Here is an 18,005-nt window from a genome sequence, read left to right as displayed (position 1 = left end):
AGGGTCCCTGGCTAGAAGGTGAGAACAACTGTGTTCTCCAACGTGCTCTGGTAGCCACTAGTTTAAATGAACCGAGCAATTGTTCCAGCATACATGCAGCTCTACGTGAAAATCTCAACTGTTACCAACTGCTCAGTGCAGCCTGAAGCATTGGACGGACTGCAGAGGCCCCCGGCGGCTCATCGTGGTGTCTTACACCACGTGCAGGATGAGCGGTGCCTCCCCGCCCACTCCGTCCCCTCCCCTCGAAGGAGATGGCTGGTCCTGAGTTGAGCTTAACTCATAGCAAGCTGTCTCTCAGTCCTCTGTCTAAAGCAAGATAAAAGCAGGAAAGCTACCTGGGACTATACAGAACCATCCCAAAAGGGAACTGAAGCACCTTTCTTCCCTCCTCTCTGCTGCCTGGAATGTGGACCTGATGGCTGACCCTCAGGCAGCCACTTTGGGCCATCAGGTTGATGGGCTGAAGATAACAGGAAACTTGTTCTCTGACCCAGGGGCCATCATGCAAAATAGCCCTGTGCTACCGATTGCTTGACTTCTTTATGTAAGAGGGAAATACAATTTTAGCATGTTTAAGCCACTTCTGTTATCTGGGGAACTAGGTGTTGTACATTGCCATGGTAAGACCTAATAATAAAGTTAAAGTTTCACCAAAAACTATTTACCAAATAGTTAATAAACGATAAAGAGATCTTGATTTTTGTTTTAATGCTATGAAATGTAAATCAAGTTTCAGCATATGCCAATAAAACAAGACAGTGTGGAGATAAAGCAAAACAGAGTTTGTAGAACAGAGACCCAAAGCATACTCCTCTCCAAGGCACAGAAGTACAGCCGTGACTCTACATGCCAAGGCTGGAGTCAAATGGGCTCCCTGTTTTCCTTTTCTTGGGTTGTGTTTTGTTTCCAGCCTTGGGAAAAATTGATAAGACTGCTGATCAAATCATTTCAGGAGCAGCTTCCATCGTGTAGAACCCCTGTATCTTCTTTCATCTGCCTCCTGGAATGTTCTGACACAATTAATCAGTCCAGCCTTCTAAATTGAGCAAATGGAGCTCAATCAATTTGCTTTTAGACAGAGTTAAAAATAGACATTAAAAAGCATAACTAGGAAATTTTATCTTCCAGAGGACATTGCACAGATGAAATAGGAGAATATCTGTGAATCACTCTGTAAACACTAAGTACAATACAAACAATATTAGTACTGATTCTATGTTACATTCATCAATAAAGTAATACAGAACCCTTTCTTACCAGAAGGAAAAGGTGCTTCGTAATTTTCTGTCACTTTAATTCTTCAAAAGTTTCTATAAAATTGATGTCTTTAAAAAAATCAATGCACATTAGGAACTAATTTTAATTCCTTCATCTCCCCCGGTTTAACACATATCAAGAATGTTACCATTTCTAGATATTTTATTTAGAAAAGCCTTTGGTATACATGAGGCACAGAGCATGACAAATTGTCAGTATCACTCAGGATAGGAAACCCATGTTTGATACCCGAACTTGAAGACATGAATAAGATGCCTGACATGTCCCACTGACCTTTCAAGCTATTCTTTTTCAAACACTTGTTTCTTCTTGGTCCAGAACAGACATGCATTTGTTGATGTGAGACTCTTTAAGTGAAAAGGTCAACCCATCATTACCACTTTAGAGACTGAAATCTTACCCTCCTCATCCATGTGGACATAGCATCCTTACTGATTCCTAACATGAAAAATGACCATCGATGACATCTCAAGATGCTCCAATGCAGAGGTTCTCTGCTGCAGTGAGGAGGAAAGAGCCGTGTGCTTCAAGATGCACTTACTGTCTGTAGCTCACTTGGCAAGACACTGCAACTTGTATAAGCTAAAGCTTAAAAGTGGACAATAGAGACAACTTCCATGGCAAAGGGCATTCGGAGGCTGATTCCTTGGCCCCACTTCATCGCTTCTCAAGAGTCATGGGCAATACCTTGAGAAAGGCAGCAACGTGGTACCCAAGTCATCAAAAAGCTGCACCACCTACTAGTTGACAGTAAAGCAAGTGTCATCTGGCTCAACAGATCTCCCTGTGTCTCTAAAGTGTACGGCTAAATTTTCTTTATTTTCTCGGTCGGGGGACACTCCATTTTTGAAAATCCCCCTCCCTGCAGTAGAAGTTCTTAGTTTCCCAATCACAATGCAGGATTGAAGGGGGGATAACAGAGCTGACAAAACATAGATCACTATTTATTCCTTGATATATTTTTGGCACATGGACTAAAAATCTTTGGGTCAGTTGGACATCAAGATCATATCTAATTTACACAATTGTCAACTGTCATTTTACTACCAGCTCCTGAAACAGTCACGTGGTCACTAGGTTTTTTTCCTTCCCTTGACCCATGGATTTGATGATTTCTAACCAGACACAATAGATTTTTGAAAAGAAATCTGTTTCACCTTTTGCTTTTAAACTAAATTTGTGTACCTGACAGTGACTTCACTCTAACATTCACAAAAAGCTATCCAAGGACACCCCCTTTTGACATCATCTCTAGATGTCTTGAATACACTGCTGAGCTGATTCTTCCAGATCATTAAAATATATATGCCCATTATGCTGTGGTCCTCTTCAATTTGTGGTGTTTTCAGTAATCGTTACCTCTTTGGATACTTTATTACACATTTAGCATTTCTTTATCCAATTCAGTTACATTAGTATATAAGATTTCAAAAGAACTGGTTTCTCAAAATGATGATATTTAACATCTATGGCCTTTTCTTTATCAAGTAATTCTGTAAGGCTGTCAAGGACAGCAGTGCAAGTTGTGTGTGGTGATTGCTGCTTCAGAGTCTCCGGTCCTGTCCCATGATCTTGCATGTGGTTACGCATCCTTGTGAATGTCAACACATCAGTATATTAGGAGCTGAAATTAAACTACCCGGACGCTAATTTTTCTTTTTAAAAACAATAAACTCAATTTCCCCTACAAATTCTTTATTGTTTCTCATACTGAGGCTCACTACTTTTCCTAATATATATGTTTGGTGGGGAGGGGGGCACAGCCCTGAAATCCTGCACACAGCACCAACTCTATAAGATTAACCAGAGGTGGCCGTGGATGTTGTGTGACTTCAGTCACTGAGCACGAGCACCTGCTGTCCCTCCAACTGTTCTGCCTCCATTGCTGACAGCCCTGAAGATCACTGCCTCTTGTAAAATTCTACATTACAGTTCATATATTTTCAAAAGTTATCAAATTGTGAAAGTCGTCTGTTGTTTGTGTAAAATGGGGGTTACTTGCCTTTGCTCATTTCAGGCTAAACTAAGTCCAGAATGAGACACACACACACACACACTCAGTTCTGAGTGCCCCTAAATAAAAGTTTGAAAGGCTTCGGGACAGTGGTGGCACTCAAACCTTTGGAATTTTGAGCTCTATGAAAGTATCACTTATTCAGAAATTAAGCATTATAATTCTAGACCAAGAGAATCAGAATCCCCCATAAGTTACTTACAAGAATTTTTTTAAAGAAACTATCTTCCCTAAAATCCAATGATAAATCAAATATCCATGGAAAGAATATAGATCAGTAATATCAAGCAACAATTTCTACACTAATGCTGATTAGCCATCAGCCCAAACCAAAGGACATAGAAATAAGACACCTGGAGATAGAGATGAAAGAGAGGTATAAAAAGCAAGAATATAAAAGAAGTAATGGCCCTATGGAAACCTGCACATTTTTTTTTGAAATAATTACTTGATTAAAGGAACTCACTCTTGAGGATTGGAAATGCACCAAGAGGAAATCTAGCAGGGAAAAGAAGCAGAAACAGGTCTTAGTTTTCTCCGACGCTGATCCTAAATGAAAAAAATTTCCTTGGCTTCCACAATACACAACTTGCATTGATGTCTAAGCAGAAGATTGAGGAGGAGAAAAAACCGAATGTGTGTGGAAGCCATCCTTCACCAGCACTGCTGGAAACACAGAATTGTGGTGTTAGGGCACTGCCCGACCGATATATATAACAGCAGGTATAAGCTCTAACTAGGTTTCTGAGTGAAAAATGCTATTAGCTTTAAATCTACTCAAGTAAACATGCAGAGAAATCATGGTAAGTGCTTGAGATGTAGCCTTGCTCTTTAGGTGAGATAAAGGAATGCTTCTACACTTGTTCCATTTTGGAAACATATGTGAGTGGAAGCCAATCTTCACCTAGGTTTTTGAGAACCCAGAGTTTCTGGCCTCGGGGAATTACGGTGCTTACTTATATAAGGGGAGGCACAAGCTCCAGGTGGCTTTTCCATTCCAAAGAGCTTTTACTTGAAACCGGCTTTCAGAATCATGATGAGAAATCAGTTAGTGTTTCTATATGTCACTCTACCATTTATGCTGTATGAAAGAACTCCACATCACATGCTCAATTTTCAGATATGTATGAGTTTGGAAGCCGTCCTTCAACTAGCTAATTGGGAACCCACAGATTCTGGGGTAGGGAAACTACGCTACATACATATCTATGGGGATACACTAGTACCAAAACGGTTTTTCACTGCAAACCGCGTTTACTTGCAACCGGCTCTGAAAAACATACTGAGAAATCAGAGTGTTTCTGTATGTCACTTAACCTTCAATGCTGGATGAAAGAACGCCACTCCACATGCTCTATTTTCAAATCTGTATATGTATGAAAGCCGTCTTTCACCTAACTTGTTGGGAACCATAGTTTCAGGACTAGGGGAACTACGCTGCTTTCTTATATTTGGGGACATCCTAGCACCAACTCGCATTTCCACTGCAAACCGCTTTACTTGAAAGCGGCTTTGAGAAACATGCTGAGAAATCAGAGAAAGTGTTTCAGTATGTCACTTAACCTTCAATGCTGGATGAAAGAACGCCTCTCCACATGCTCACTTATGACAACTGGATGAGAGTTGGAGACATCCTTCACTGATAATGTTGGAAAACAAGAGTTTCTGGTCTAGGGGTACTACACTGCTTACATATCTAAGGGGAGGCACTCGCTCCAACGCAGTTTTCCACACAAACAGCTTTTACTTTGAAATCGGCGTTAGTAAACATGCTGAGAAATCAGAGAATGTGTTTCTACATGTCACTCTGCCTTTTATGCTGGATGAAAGAACGCCAATCCACATACTCTATTTTCAGATCTGTATAAGTGTGGAGGCCGTCCTTCACCAAGCTAGTTGGGAACCCAGAATTTCTGGACTACAGAAACTACGCTGCTTTCATATATATGGCAACGTACTAGCACCAACTCGGTTTTCCTATGCAAACTGCTTTTACTTGAAACCGGCTTTGCGAAACATTCTGAGAAATCAGAGTAAATGTTTGTGTATGTCACTTAACCTTCAATGCTGGATGAAAGAACGCATCTCCACATGCTCACGTCTGACAGCTGAATGTGTGTTGGAACTGTCCTTCACCTAACTTGCAGTAAACCCAGTGTTTCTGGTCTAGGGGAACTACGCTACTAACATGACTAAGGGCAGGCCCTCGCTTCAACACGGTTTTCCACAGCTAACTACTTTTACTTTGAAACCGGCGTTAGCAAACATGCTGAGAAATCAGAGAATGTGTTTCTACATGTCACTCTGCTTTTTATGCTGAGTGAAATAAGGCCTCTCCACGTGCTCTATTTTCAAATCTGTATATGTATGCAAGCCGTCCTTCACCTAGCTCGTTGGGAACCAACAGTTTTTGGACTAGGGAAACAACGCTGCTTTCATATATATGCGAATGATCTAGCACCAACTCGCAATTCCACTGCAAAATGTTTTTACTTGAAACGGATTTCAGAAACATGCTAAGAAATCAGAGTGAGTGTTTCAGTATGTCATTTAACCTTCAATGGTGGAAGAAGGAACGCCTTCCAACATGCTCACTTCTGACATCTAAATGTGAGTTGGAGCCATTCTTCACATAACTTCTTCGAAAACAAGGGTTTCTGGTCTAGGGAAACTACTCTGCTTACATTTTTAAGCAGAGGCTCTCGCTCAAAAGCGGTTTTCCACAGCAAAATGCTCTTCCTTAGAAACTGGAATTAGGAAACCTGCTGAGAATACAGAGTGGCTATTTCCGTATGTCACTTAACCTTCAATGCTGGATGAAAGAACGCCTCTCCACAAGATCATTTCTGACATTTGAATTTGTGTTGGAGACGTCCTTCTCCTAACATGTTGGAAAACCAGAGTTTCTGGAATACGGGAACTACCCAATTTACATATCAAAGCGCAGGAACTCGATTCAAAGCAGTTTACCAAAGCAAAGTGATTTTTCTTTGAAACCAGCATTTCACAGTAAACATAAAAGGCAGAGTGAGATGTACAAACACGTTCTCTGATTTCTCAGTATGTTTCTTAAACCCGGTTTCAAGTAAAAGCGGTTTGCAGTGAAAAACTGAGTTCGTGCTAATACGTCCCCATATATATGAAAGCAGCGAAGTTTACCTTGGACTGAAAATCTGGGTTTCCAACAACCTAGGTGAAAGGCGGCTTCCACACTCCTACATTCCTGAAAATTGAGCATGTGGAGAGGCGTTCTTTCACCCAGCACAAAAGGCAGAGGGACTTCTAGACACACATTCTCTGATTTCTGAGCATGTTTCTTACGCCGGTTTCAATGTAAAAGCGGTTTGATCTGGAAAACGAAGTTGGAACTAGTGCCCCCCCTTACATATGTAAGTAGCGTAGTTCCCCTATACAAGAAACTTTGGGGTTCCAAGAAGTTAGGTGAAGGACGTCTCCAAAACAAATTCAGATGTCAGAAGTAAGCCTGTGGAGAGGCGTTTTTTATACAGCATTGAAGGTTAAGTGATATACAGAAATAAATTCTTTGAGTTGTCAGCATGTTTCTCAAAGCCGATTTGGCAGTGTAAAACCGAGTCCGTGCTAGTAAGTCCCTATATATATGAAAGGAGCATAGTTTCCATTTACTAAAACTCTGGATTTCCAACAAGGTAGGTGAAGGATGGCTTCAACACTCATTCAGTTCTGAATATTGAGATTGTGGAGAGACATTGTTTGTCTAGCATAAAGGGAATGATTTGCAATAGAAACACTTACACTGCATTCTCAGTATGATTCTTAGTGCTGGTTTGAAGTTCATGCAGTTTTCATTGTCAATCAGAGTTGGAACTAGTACCTTCACATTTATACAAATGTAGTGAATTTAACCACTCATAAGAAACTGTGCGTTCCCATCAAGCTAGCTGATTGAAGACTTTCACACACAGTTTACTCTCAGAATTGTGCAAATGGAGAGACGTTCGTTCATCAAGCATAAATGGAATGGTTTCTACTAGAAAGACTTCTACTGGATTTTCAGTATGTTTTCCTTGTGCCAGATTGAAGTTCATGAAGTTATCACTGTAACACTGAATTGGAGATATTACCTCCCATTATATATGAATGTAGTGTAGTTACCCACTGAAAACAAACATGGTCCCAACAAGTAAGGTAGTTGATGGCTTGCACAAACATTTATCTTTCAGAATAGAGCATGTGATGAGACGTTAGTACATCTAGCAAAAACGAAATGGATTGTAGTAGAAAAAAAACTCTGGTTTCTCAGTGTCTATTCCTAGAGCCGGTTAGAATGTCAGGAAGTTTTCTCTGTAAAGTCGAGTTGGAGCTAGGAATTCCCCATATATATGTCTGTAGTGTAGATACCTACAGAAAGAAAATGTGGTCCCAACAAGCTAGATGAGGAAGGCTTTAACAGATACTTAACTCTCAGAAAAGAGCATGTGGAGAGACGTTCGTTCATGTAACACAAATGGAACGGGTTGCATGAGAAACAATTATTCTGGGTTCTCAGAACATTTAATAGTGCTAGTTTGAAATTCCTGTAGTTTTCATTGTAAAACCGAGTTGGAGCTAGTAACTCCCCATATATATGTATGTAGCGGTGATTCCAACTGATAAGAAACTTTGCATTCCCAACAAGCTAGGTGAGGGACAGCTTCCACACACACTTATCTCTCACAACTGAGCATATGGAGAGACGTTCGTTCATCTAGCACAAAGGGAGAGGGATCCAGGAGAAACAATTACTCTGGTTTCTCAGTCTTTTCCTAGTGCCGGATTGAAGTTCCGGCAGTTGTCACTGTAAAACTGAGCGGGAGCTACAACCTCCCAATATATATGCATGTAGTGGAGTTTTCAATTGAAAAGAAACTTTGTGTTCCCAACAAGCCAGGTGAAGGACGGCTTACAAACACAAATATCTCTCAGAACTGAGCATGTGAAGAGACTTTTGTTCATCTAGCACAAGGGAATAGGTTGCATGAGAAACACTTACTCTGGTTTCTCAGGCTGTTTCCTAGTGCCGGTTTGAAGTTCCTGCAGTTTTCACTGTAAACCCGGGTTGGAGCTAGTACTTCCCCTTATACATGTATGTAGTGGGGTTTCGAACTGAAAAGAAACCTTGTGTTCGCAACAACATAGGTAAAGGACGTCTTACACACAAACAATTCTCTCAGAAATGAGCATGTGAAGAGATATAATTTCATCTAGCAAAAAGGGAACCGGTCGCAAGAGAAATACGTACTTTCTTTTTTCAGTGTGTATTGTAGTGCCGGTTTGAAGTTCCTGCAGTTTTCACTGTAAACCCGGGTTGGAGCTAGTACTTCCCCTTATACATGTATGTAGTGGGGTTTCGAACTGAAAAGAAACCTTGTGTTCGCAACAACATAGGTAAAGGACGTCTTACACACAAACAATTCTCTCAGAAATGAGCATGTGAAGAGATATAATTTCATCTAGCAAAAAGGGAACCGGTCGCAAGAGAAATACGTACTTTCTTTTTTCAGTGTGTATTGTAGTGCCGGTTTGAAGTTCCTGCAGTTTTCACTGAAAAATAGTGTTGGAGATTGTACCTCTCCATATATATATAAGTAGTGGAGTTTCCATCAGAAAAGACACTTTGTGTTCCCAAAAGGCTAGGTGAAGGAAGGCTTTCACACACAATTATCTGACAGAAATTAGCATGTGGAGAGACGTTCCTTCATCTAGCAAAAATGGAACGGACTGCAGGAGAAACAATCAGTCTGGTTTCTCAGTCTGTTTCCTAGTGCCGGTTTGAAGTTCCTGCAGATTCCACTGTAAAACCGAGCTGGAGCATCTACCTCCCCATATATATGTATGCAGTGGAGTTTGCAACAGAAAAGAAAATTGGTGCTCCCAGCAAGCTAGGTGAAGGACGGCTTTCACACACACTTATCTCTCAGAACTGACCATGTGTAGGGACGTTCTTTCATCTAGCAGAAAGGGAACGGTTTGCAACAGAAATAATAATTCTGTTTTCCCAGTCTGTTTCCCAGTGCCGGTTTGAATTTCCTCCAGTTTTTAATATAAACACGGGTTTGAGATTGTACCTCCCCATATATATGTAGGCAGTGGGGTTTCCATTAGAAAGCACACTTTGTGATCACAACAAGCTAGTTGAAGGACGGAATTCACACACAATTTTCTCTCAGAAATAAGCATGTGGAGAGAAGTTCGTTCATATAGCACAAAGGGAACGGATTGCAGGAGAAATAATTACTCTGTTTTCTCAGTCTATTTCCTATTGCTGGTTTGAAGATCCTGCTGTTTGCACAGTAAAACCGTGCTGGAGTTAGTACCTACTGATATATATGTAGTTACTGTGGTTTCCAACTGAAAAGAAACTTTGTGTTCCCTACAAGCTAGGTGAAGGACGGCTATCACACACAATTATGTCTAAGAACTGAGCGTTTGTAGAGACTTTCGTTCACGTAGCACAAAAGGAATTGGATGCAGGAGAAACATTGCTTTCTCATTCTGTTTCCTATTGCAGTTTAAATGTTCCTATACTTTCCACTGCAAGAACTGGTTTGGAGCTAGTACGTACCAATATATATGTATGTAGGGGAGTTGCCAACTGAATAGCAAATATGTGTTCAGAACAAGCTAGGTGAAGGATGGCTTTCACACACACTTATGTCTCAGAAAACAGCATGAGGAGAGATTTTCGTTCTTCAAGCAAAAAGGGAACGGGTTGCAAGAGAAACAATTACTTTCATTTCTCGGTCTATTTCCTAGTGCCGGTTGGAACTTCCTTCAGTTTTCACAGTAAAATCGATTTGGAGTTTGTACATCCCCATATATATATAAGTACTGGAGTTTGCAACTGAAAAGAAACTTTGTGTTCCCATCATGAGAGGTGAAGGACGTCTTTCACACACACTTATCTCTCAGAGCTGAGCATGTGGAGAAACGTATCTTCATCTAGCACAAAGGGAAAGGGTTGAAGGAGAAACACTTACTCTGGTTTCTCAGTCTGTTTCCTAGGGCCGGTTTGATGTTCCTGCAGTTTTCACTCTAAAACCGAGTTGGAGCTTGTACCTCCCCACATATATGTATGCAGTGGAGTTTTCAACTGAGGAGGAACTTTGTGTTCCCTTCAAGCTAGGTGAAGGACGGCTTTCACACACACTTATCTCTCAGAACGGAACATGTGGAGAGACGTCCGTTAATGTAGCACAAAGGGAACGGGCTGCAGGAGAAATATTTACTCCTGTTTCTCTGTTTCCTAGTGCCGGTTTGAAATTCCTGCAGATTTCACCGTAAAACCGAGTTGGGTCTTGTACCTCCCCATATATATGTATGTAGTGTTGTTTGCAACTGAAAAGAAACTTTGTGTTCCCAACAAGCTATGTGAAGGACGGCTTTCACCCACACTTATCTCTCAATCTGAGCATGTTGAGGGACGTTCGTTCATCTAGCACAAAGGAATCGGGTAGCAGTTGAAACACGCTGGTTTCTCAGTCGGTTTCCCAGTGCCGGTTTGAAGTTCCAGTAGTTTACACTTTAAAACCGAGTTGGAGCTTGTACTTCCCCATATATATGTAAGAAGTGGAGTTTCCATCAGAAAAGACCCTTTGTGTTCCCTAAAAGATACGTGAAGTAAGGCTAACATACATAGTTATCTGACAGAACTGAGCATGGGGAGAGACGTTCGTTCATCTAGCACAAAGGGAACTGGTTGCTGGAGAAACACTTACTCTCCTTCCTCAGTCTGTTTCCTAGTGCCGGTTTGAAGTTCCTGCCGTTTTCACTGTCAAACCGAGTTGGAGCTTGTACCTCCCCATATATATGTATGCAGTGTTGTTTGCAACTGAAAAGAAACTTTGTGTTCCCCCTAGCTAGGTGAAGGATGGTTTTCACACCCACCTATCTCTCAGAACTTAGCATGTGCAGAGTCGTTCATTCATGTAGCACAAGGGGAACGGGTTGCAGGAGAAACACTTACACTGATTCTCAGTCTGTTTCCTATTGCAGGTTTTATGTTCCTGAAATTTTCACTGTAATACCGAGTTGGAGCTTGTTCCTCCTCATATATATGTATGAAGTGGAGTTTGCAAATGAATAGAAACTGTGTGTTCCCAACTAGCTAAGTGAAGGACGGCTTTCGCACACACTTATTTTCAGAAATGAGCATGTGGATTGTCGTTCGTTCATCTATCACAAAAGGAAAGGGTGGCAGGAGAAACACTTACTCTGGTTTCTCAGTCTGTATCCTAGTGCCGGTTTGAAGTTCATGCAGTTTTCAATGTAAAATCGTGTTGGAGCTACTACCTATCCATATATATATATGTAGTATAGTTCCACACTCTAAAGAAACTGTGTGTTCACAACAAGATAGGTCATTGACTGATTACACGCACATTCAACTCTCAGAATTGAGCATGTGGAGACGCGTTCGTTAATGTAGCATAAAGGGATTGAGGAGCCATAGAAACACTTAATGTGATTTCTCAGTATGTTTCTTAGTGTCAGTTTCAAGTTCATGCAGTTTTCTCTGTAAAACCGTGTTGGAGCTAGTACCTCCCCATATATATGTATGTCGTGTATTTTCCCACTGAAAAAAGTAACTGTGCTTTCCCAGCAAGCTAGGTGATTGACGGCTTTCACACACATTCAACTGTCAGAATTGAACATGTGGAGAGACGTTCGTTCATCTAGCATAAATGGAATTTGAAAGCGTTGATCATGACCTATGTTCGAAGGGAAAGAGTAAAGGGAACATTACTTCAGAGCTTTTATAGTTGTGATCAGCAAACATGACAGAATTTCATTTTCAGCAGTAGATTTCTTTTTTTTAAGGTTTAGAAAACTTAATTCTTACTTGTAACTGGACATAGATATTGAATGTCTTAAAGTGTTTGAGCAACTGCTTTAAAGTAGAAATGTTACTTTGCTTTTGGTCTTTAACATAAGGGAATATCCAGAATTCCAGTGGCAGTTCAAAAGCAAGGGCCTGAACCTTGCCTATTACTTGTTTTAAGTTCAGTAATAATAACTGTATACTAAGGTAATGTGGATAACTGAAAGGCTGCTTGTATATGTTATATGTAAGTTATATTTTCAAAAATTATAGATATCATGAAAATCAATCAACCTTGGAGATCTATTTGGTATAATTCAATCTTTAGTAATATAGATTTAGATAGCCCTTTTGTTTATGTAACTCTTATGAAAATAAGTTGGCTTTTTGTAACTCCTTTGTAGAAAAATGATTAATTATTGTGGGTTTTTTTATCATTTGCTTCTTAAAAATGGGATATTAATTGCACAATATCTATTTTCCTTCAAGTTCATACTTTTTTCTCTATTTTATCTTGACTTATTTAGATAAGTTAACCCATAGACTTATTTATTTTAAACACTCAGTATGTTCTTCTCTCTGTTGCTTTATTAGACAGCAAGTATTCTTTAGTATTTTTAATAAAATATCCTTGCAGGAAACTACACTGGGATTCTTTCATTCACAGAGTCAAGCAATGACACCTGTTTTGTTAGATCAGGTGTCTAACCCTCTCAACATCCAAAAGATTACATGGAGAAAGTTGAAAACACCATGAATGATCGACTAACAAATTTATTGAGTTCCTTGATTAAATGTATATATATGGATCAGTCTTAAATTCGGATGTAAAGCTCTTATGAATTACATGGGTCTTCTCCACAATTCTTTCGTTTGGGCATTAAACACTCCAGTAAAAAACTGGTTTGAAGGAAGAAGAAAGTCGAGAATAGATTCAATCCAAATTCTATGGGAATAAACAAAGCTAAATGTTTCAGTCATTTTTGAAGCAGAACGGATACATTTTCTGCACCATATGATTTTAATAATATTCATCTGAACATACAGTTTAGACACATGAGACCACAAGCCAACAAACAAGATTTCAGGCAAATCAAGAAAAATAACTGAGGGGATTTTCTACTGCAAAATTTCCCCTAACTCGAACTGTAATAGAGAAAAAGTCTGACTCCACATTGGAACTGTTCCTTTAGTTTGAATCACTGTGCCCTGTTTTCCAGGCTTAATCTTGCTGGCTCCGTGCCTTTTGTAAAACAACTTTGCCTTTAGCCTAAAACCTACAGGAAAGCCTATTCTCGGGGCTCTGACCTTTAAGGATGTTAGCCCTTCTGCACTTACGCAGGGATGGCAAGTTGCAAAATAGAGAATAGCCTTTGTTTTGTTGGAGATTTACAGGGACAACACAGACTGACCCACATGGATGGCTGCAAGAACAAAGAATGCCTGCAGCAAAAACTTTGCACAGCCAACGACACCCCCTCCCCATTTTAGCTTAAAAGGAGCCTGAATTCTGACTTGGGCAAGATGATTCTCCAGGACATTAGCCCCCTCCTTCTTGGTCTGCCAGCTTTCTGAATAAAGTTACGATTCCTTGCCCCAAAACCTTGTCTCCTGATTGATTTGTTTATCACTGTTGTGCAGCGAGCAGAACAAGTTTGGCCTCGGCAACAGAACCAGCTTTGTCTTTCCATCTGATGTGAAATCTCTCTGGGTGTACATGTGCTTGCCTGCTGCTGCTGCTGCTGCTGGTGGTGGTAGGCAAAAATATTTCACTTCTCCTGATTTCAATAGGCTAAAATTTCGTGCTATTTAAGTCAACTCTAGACTTTAACAGAATCACCTGCAGATGTGCTTCTGGAAGCTACAAAAATTCCAACAATGAAAATAATTCTATTGTCTCCAGACAAGATACTTTTCCTCAAAACTGAACAGCTCTGAGACACACTTCAGGAGTAGAGTTAGATCCAGTTTTCTTCATTTCCCATGCTGTTTTGACACAATTTTCCACTTATATCAAAGTCAATTAAAATCGGTCTTCAAAAGCAGATGCTCTGGCATGATACAACAAAGTCAATTCCACTTATTTATTGAGCCAGAGCAGCGTCAGTGTAAATGATTTTATACCAAGCTTCTGCTTGATGTCCTGTCTTCTCCCTGGTGGCTAATTCCTTCTTCTTTCTTCCTAAAAGTTCTCCTGTTATGGGAAGTTAGCCTTTACTGTGCACATTCAATTGGGAAGGCACGAATTAAATATGTGAGGGGATGACATACATATTTACTTCTTACTTATACTTATATACAAGCACAGAGGATCTGCGTCTTGGAAGACGTCACTTCCTAATGTGGGCAAAAGGATGGTCTATAGTTCAATCAATGATCTAAAAGCAGTTTTCTAGGGTATAATAAAGCAATGCTTGAGTTATAAGACAGAACAACCCCTGGATATGAATCAGTGGCACCAGTCAGTGGGTGCACATGTGTGCACACATACGCCCGTGCACACGGAGCAGCCTTGGAGACACTCCATCTTTGCTGACAGAGCAAAGTCATGCTGGGGAGATGAGGAAAAGTGCCTAATACAATCAAACAAGGACACCTGAGTAATGGGTAATAGGAGTCAATTGAACTTTCTGGTTAGCTGAAGGTCAAAGAAAAACAGTTTAAGTTTCAAACGTCATTGCTAAAAATTTCCTTAAAGCACAGGAGCCTTTTTTCCTGCCTTGCTTAGTGTCATATGGCATATTAAACATGACAGATTCATGCTTCTCTGACTGTGGAACGGGAAAGACCTTGCTGTCATATCTCTGAATATTAGTCTATGTTTTGCAGCACAGTGGATACTGAAAATGGGGCAATTTGAGTGAATGGGAATGGACATAACCTAGCAGTCATTGACTGTGGGGGATTTGCCAACTTTCTCCAAAAAGCAGGGGTTGCAAGCAAATCGGATTAATTGAGGGTTCTTGGGGTGGGGAGTCGGGTTGGCTGACAGCTGGGTGGTCCCAGGTAGCTTGTTTTACTGTGTAAAATTGTGACTATGATCCAGACAGTGACACATTGTCAAATTCTTGTGCCTGTACCTTTGATACCTGGCCAGGTCTGTGCAGCCAATTTTATCGATAGTGCATAATGAAGTTAACTAATATTCCCAGAGGACCAGGTTGTGTGATTTCCATGCATTGACTCACTGAATTCCCTAAGGACGCTTTGTGGTACATCGCAGTCTTAAAATATGCAGCAGGAAATTATTCTGTCTGCAGGTGATAAAATGAAGCTCTGAACTGTTGAACCCTGGCCCTAAATCACACAGATGGGAAGACGCCGTGCTGGGAGCTGAGCTCGGGCCAGACTACAGAACCTGAAGGGCCCAGCAAGTCCCCTCACCCAGGAACCTGGCCCACAGCCACTGCCAGGCCCTTTGCTGTTTCTATGAGTGCTCATAGGAAAATGTCAGTGACTCTGGGTCAATGTCACTTGATTAAGAAATTCAAACTGGGATAGCCTTTTGTTGGGGACTGTAACCTGGGAGTGAAACTGGCAGTGAAATAAGGGAGGAAACAGCCTTTGTTGTAAGAATATTTCTAGGGAAGAAGGCTCCCTGAGGGGCTGGCATGGGACCCCCTGTTGCCCTGTGGGGGTGTGAGCAGGAAAGGAGGGAGGCTGTTCAGGCTGGCCATAGTCAATACAGTTTGTAAACAGCTGAGTTCTGTTCCCTCACAGCTCGGGCACATGCAGGACATGAAGATGCTTAGCTAATGACCAACAGTGGGTAGCAAAGGCCAAGAGTGGGGTGGGGAGGAGAGATGGGACCACCTTCTGGAAGAATCTCTGCCCCAGGGGACCAGGAAGGTAATGAATGATTGGTGATGCACAAAGGGTTTCTATGGCCTCATCAGGTAGTTCCTACTTTAAACTGATAGTCTGGAATATATGGTCAAATACGGTGGAATGACTGCTCTTATTTTATTTTCTACAAACTCTTAAACGGAGAGATTTCTATCTCCATTATATAAGCACTGCTGGGTAACCTTTATAGTCATGTGAAGATCAAAAGAATGATTACTTATTAATACTGTTACCATGCTTCTAATGAATTAACACTTCAGCAACAGTATAATGGCCACACTTCTTAACAACTGCCTCTGTAAGGGTCTTGTAAGTCACAAATTATAAGTATAAAGAAAATATGTTAAAAATAATAACAATTACTGTTGCAACAACTATGTTGTTTATAACGATGATAGTGTTAGCATCTCCCTCTCATATTAAACAATACCCAACACTGGATTCCTTAGGAAGCAATGCCAATGCATGTTCGGACTTTTCAAAGTCTTCAGCCCATGAAGCCTTTTTACTCACATTGGTCCACCACAGCCAGAATTGCTGTTCCTTGCATGGTGGGCTGCCATGCTGCGATGTCCTGGGCTTTTTCTGGCACCAAGCATCTATACTGGGTAGTCAAGTTTCCACGTACCCACTCTGATTTCCAATATATTTTTCTCCAGAGCCAACAGAGGTGCCACTGGAAAGAGGCCACATATAAGGTGGTGAACCCAAACTGAATACCTGTTGATGGAATGGACACACAACCTGGAGTGCTAGATGGATGGAAGGACAACATAAATTCCTTTACTCCTGAAAAGAGAGAGGCAGAAATGGTGAACTAAATCCCAAAGAGAAAAGACATTCATGGTATTAATAATGTTCAACAGTGAAAGAATCGAAATAAAAGCAAATATAAAATCTCTGGGAAGAAGACTCATTACAACCTGTTTCTTTCACGTATATACCCTCAGTAGGAAAAACATACATAAAAATCTTTAACCAACCATAGTTATTTGCTGATAATAAACTTGGGAATCTTGAAGCATATTATTCACTCTCAGTGTTGAAATAATACAATCTTGGAAGATGATTTTCAATTGAGGATTAAAAAATAATATTGTGGATGTATCTAACAATTTAAATAGAAATAAGAAATGTACCTTTGGGAAAGCTATGTGTAGAGGATGTTGGAGGGATTACACTGAAAATAGGCAAGTGAGCAGGCTCCCTTGAGTCTGGGAAGTTGAGTGAAGCACATTCAGAGTCTATGAAGTTATTACAAGTCACAGAAAGGTATGCAATTAAAGTGTCTTCAACTTGTAGACAGATGCGAAAGTAAATCCTCTTTTGCAACCCAGAACTCATTGTTCAGTATGAGTTTTGATACAGACAAGACGGAACAGGATACCTAAAACAGACTCAAGTGATGGATATTGAACATTAAGATAGCTTCTGGGACTATAGAACTGGTAATTTAAAAGCATAAGTTGAGAAATGATCAGTTACATTGATTTAGGACTCTGACTTTAATGTTCACATGAGACAAACATGGCTTCTTTTTTTAGGCTTTTATCTTTAAAAGTGTCTGGACTTTCCAAAAAGGTATTGACAACGATCAGTACTGTTCTAAGGTGTGATAAGCTTAGGAGTAAATGATTTGAACTTAATGCATATTTAGAGGGTGTCTGAAATTCAGAACCAGGCAGATCAATCTTCCCTGACGCCAAATACGTAATATTCCTGAAGTAAATTGCTTGAGAAAATTAGACCCCAAAGATTACAGGGCTGACAGACAACTGTTGATTGACCAAAAATCATTGAAAGGGCTGCCTTGAAGATTATATGACTCAGACATTGGAGGAACTAATGGTTGATGGGCAATGGAAAGAATCAGAACATGTGTTAAATTCTTAAAAAGTTTATTGACTTAAATTATGTTACACAATAAAAAAAAACCCTACACTTTTTGTAGGAAAAATTAGTGTCTTCATAAGCAAAATATCCTTCTTCAGGAATTTTTATCTTGATATTTCTATGGTCTGTGTG

General features: G+C 40.3%; 1 pseudogene; it reads left to right on the top strand.

The window, feature by feature from the left end:
• The first annotated feature begins 17,255 nt into the window (after positions 1 to 17,255).
• Positions 17,256 to 17,363, top strand: LOC140688940 (small nucleolar RNA SNORA40; annotated as a pseudogene).
• The last annotated feature ends 642 nt before the right edge of the window (positions 17,364 to 18,005 follow it).

The sequence above is a fragment of the Vicugna pacos genome, chromosome 2 (assembly GCF_048564905.1).
Source record: "Vicugna pacos chromosome 2, VicPac4, whole genome shotgun sequence".
Taxonomy (NCBI): domain Eukaryota; kingdom Metazoa; phylum Chordata; class Mammalia; order Artiodactyla; family Camelidae; genus Vicugna; species Vicugna pacos.
The sequence above is the reverse complement of the archived record's forward strand: the minus strand, read 5'-3'. Positions and strand labels throughout refer to the sequence as shown.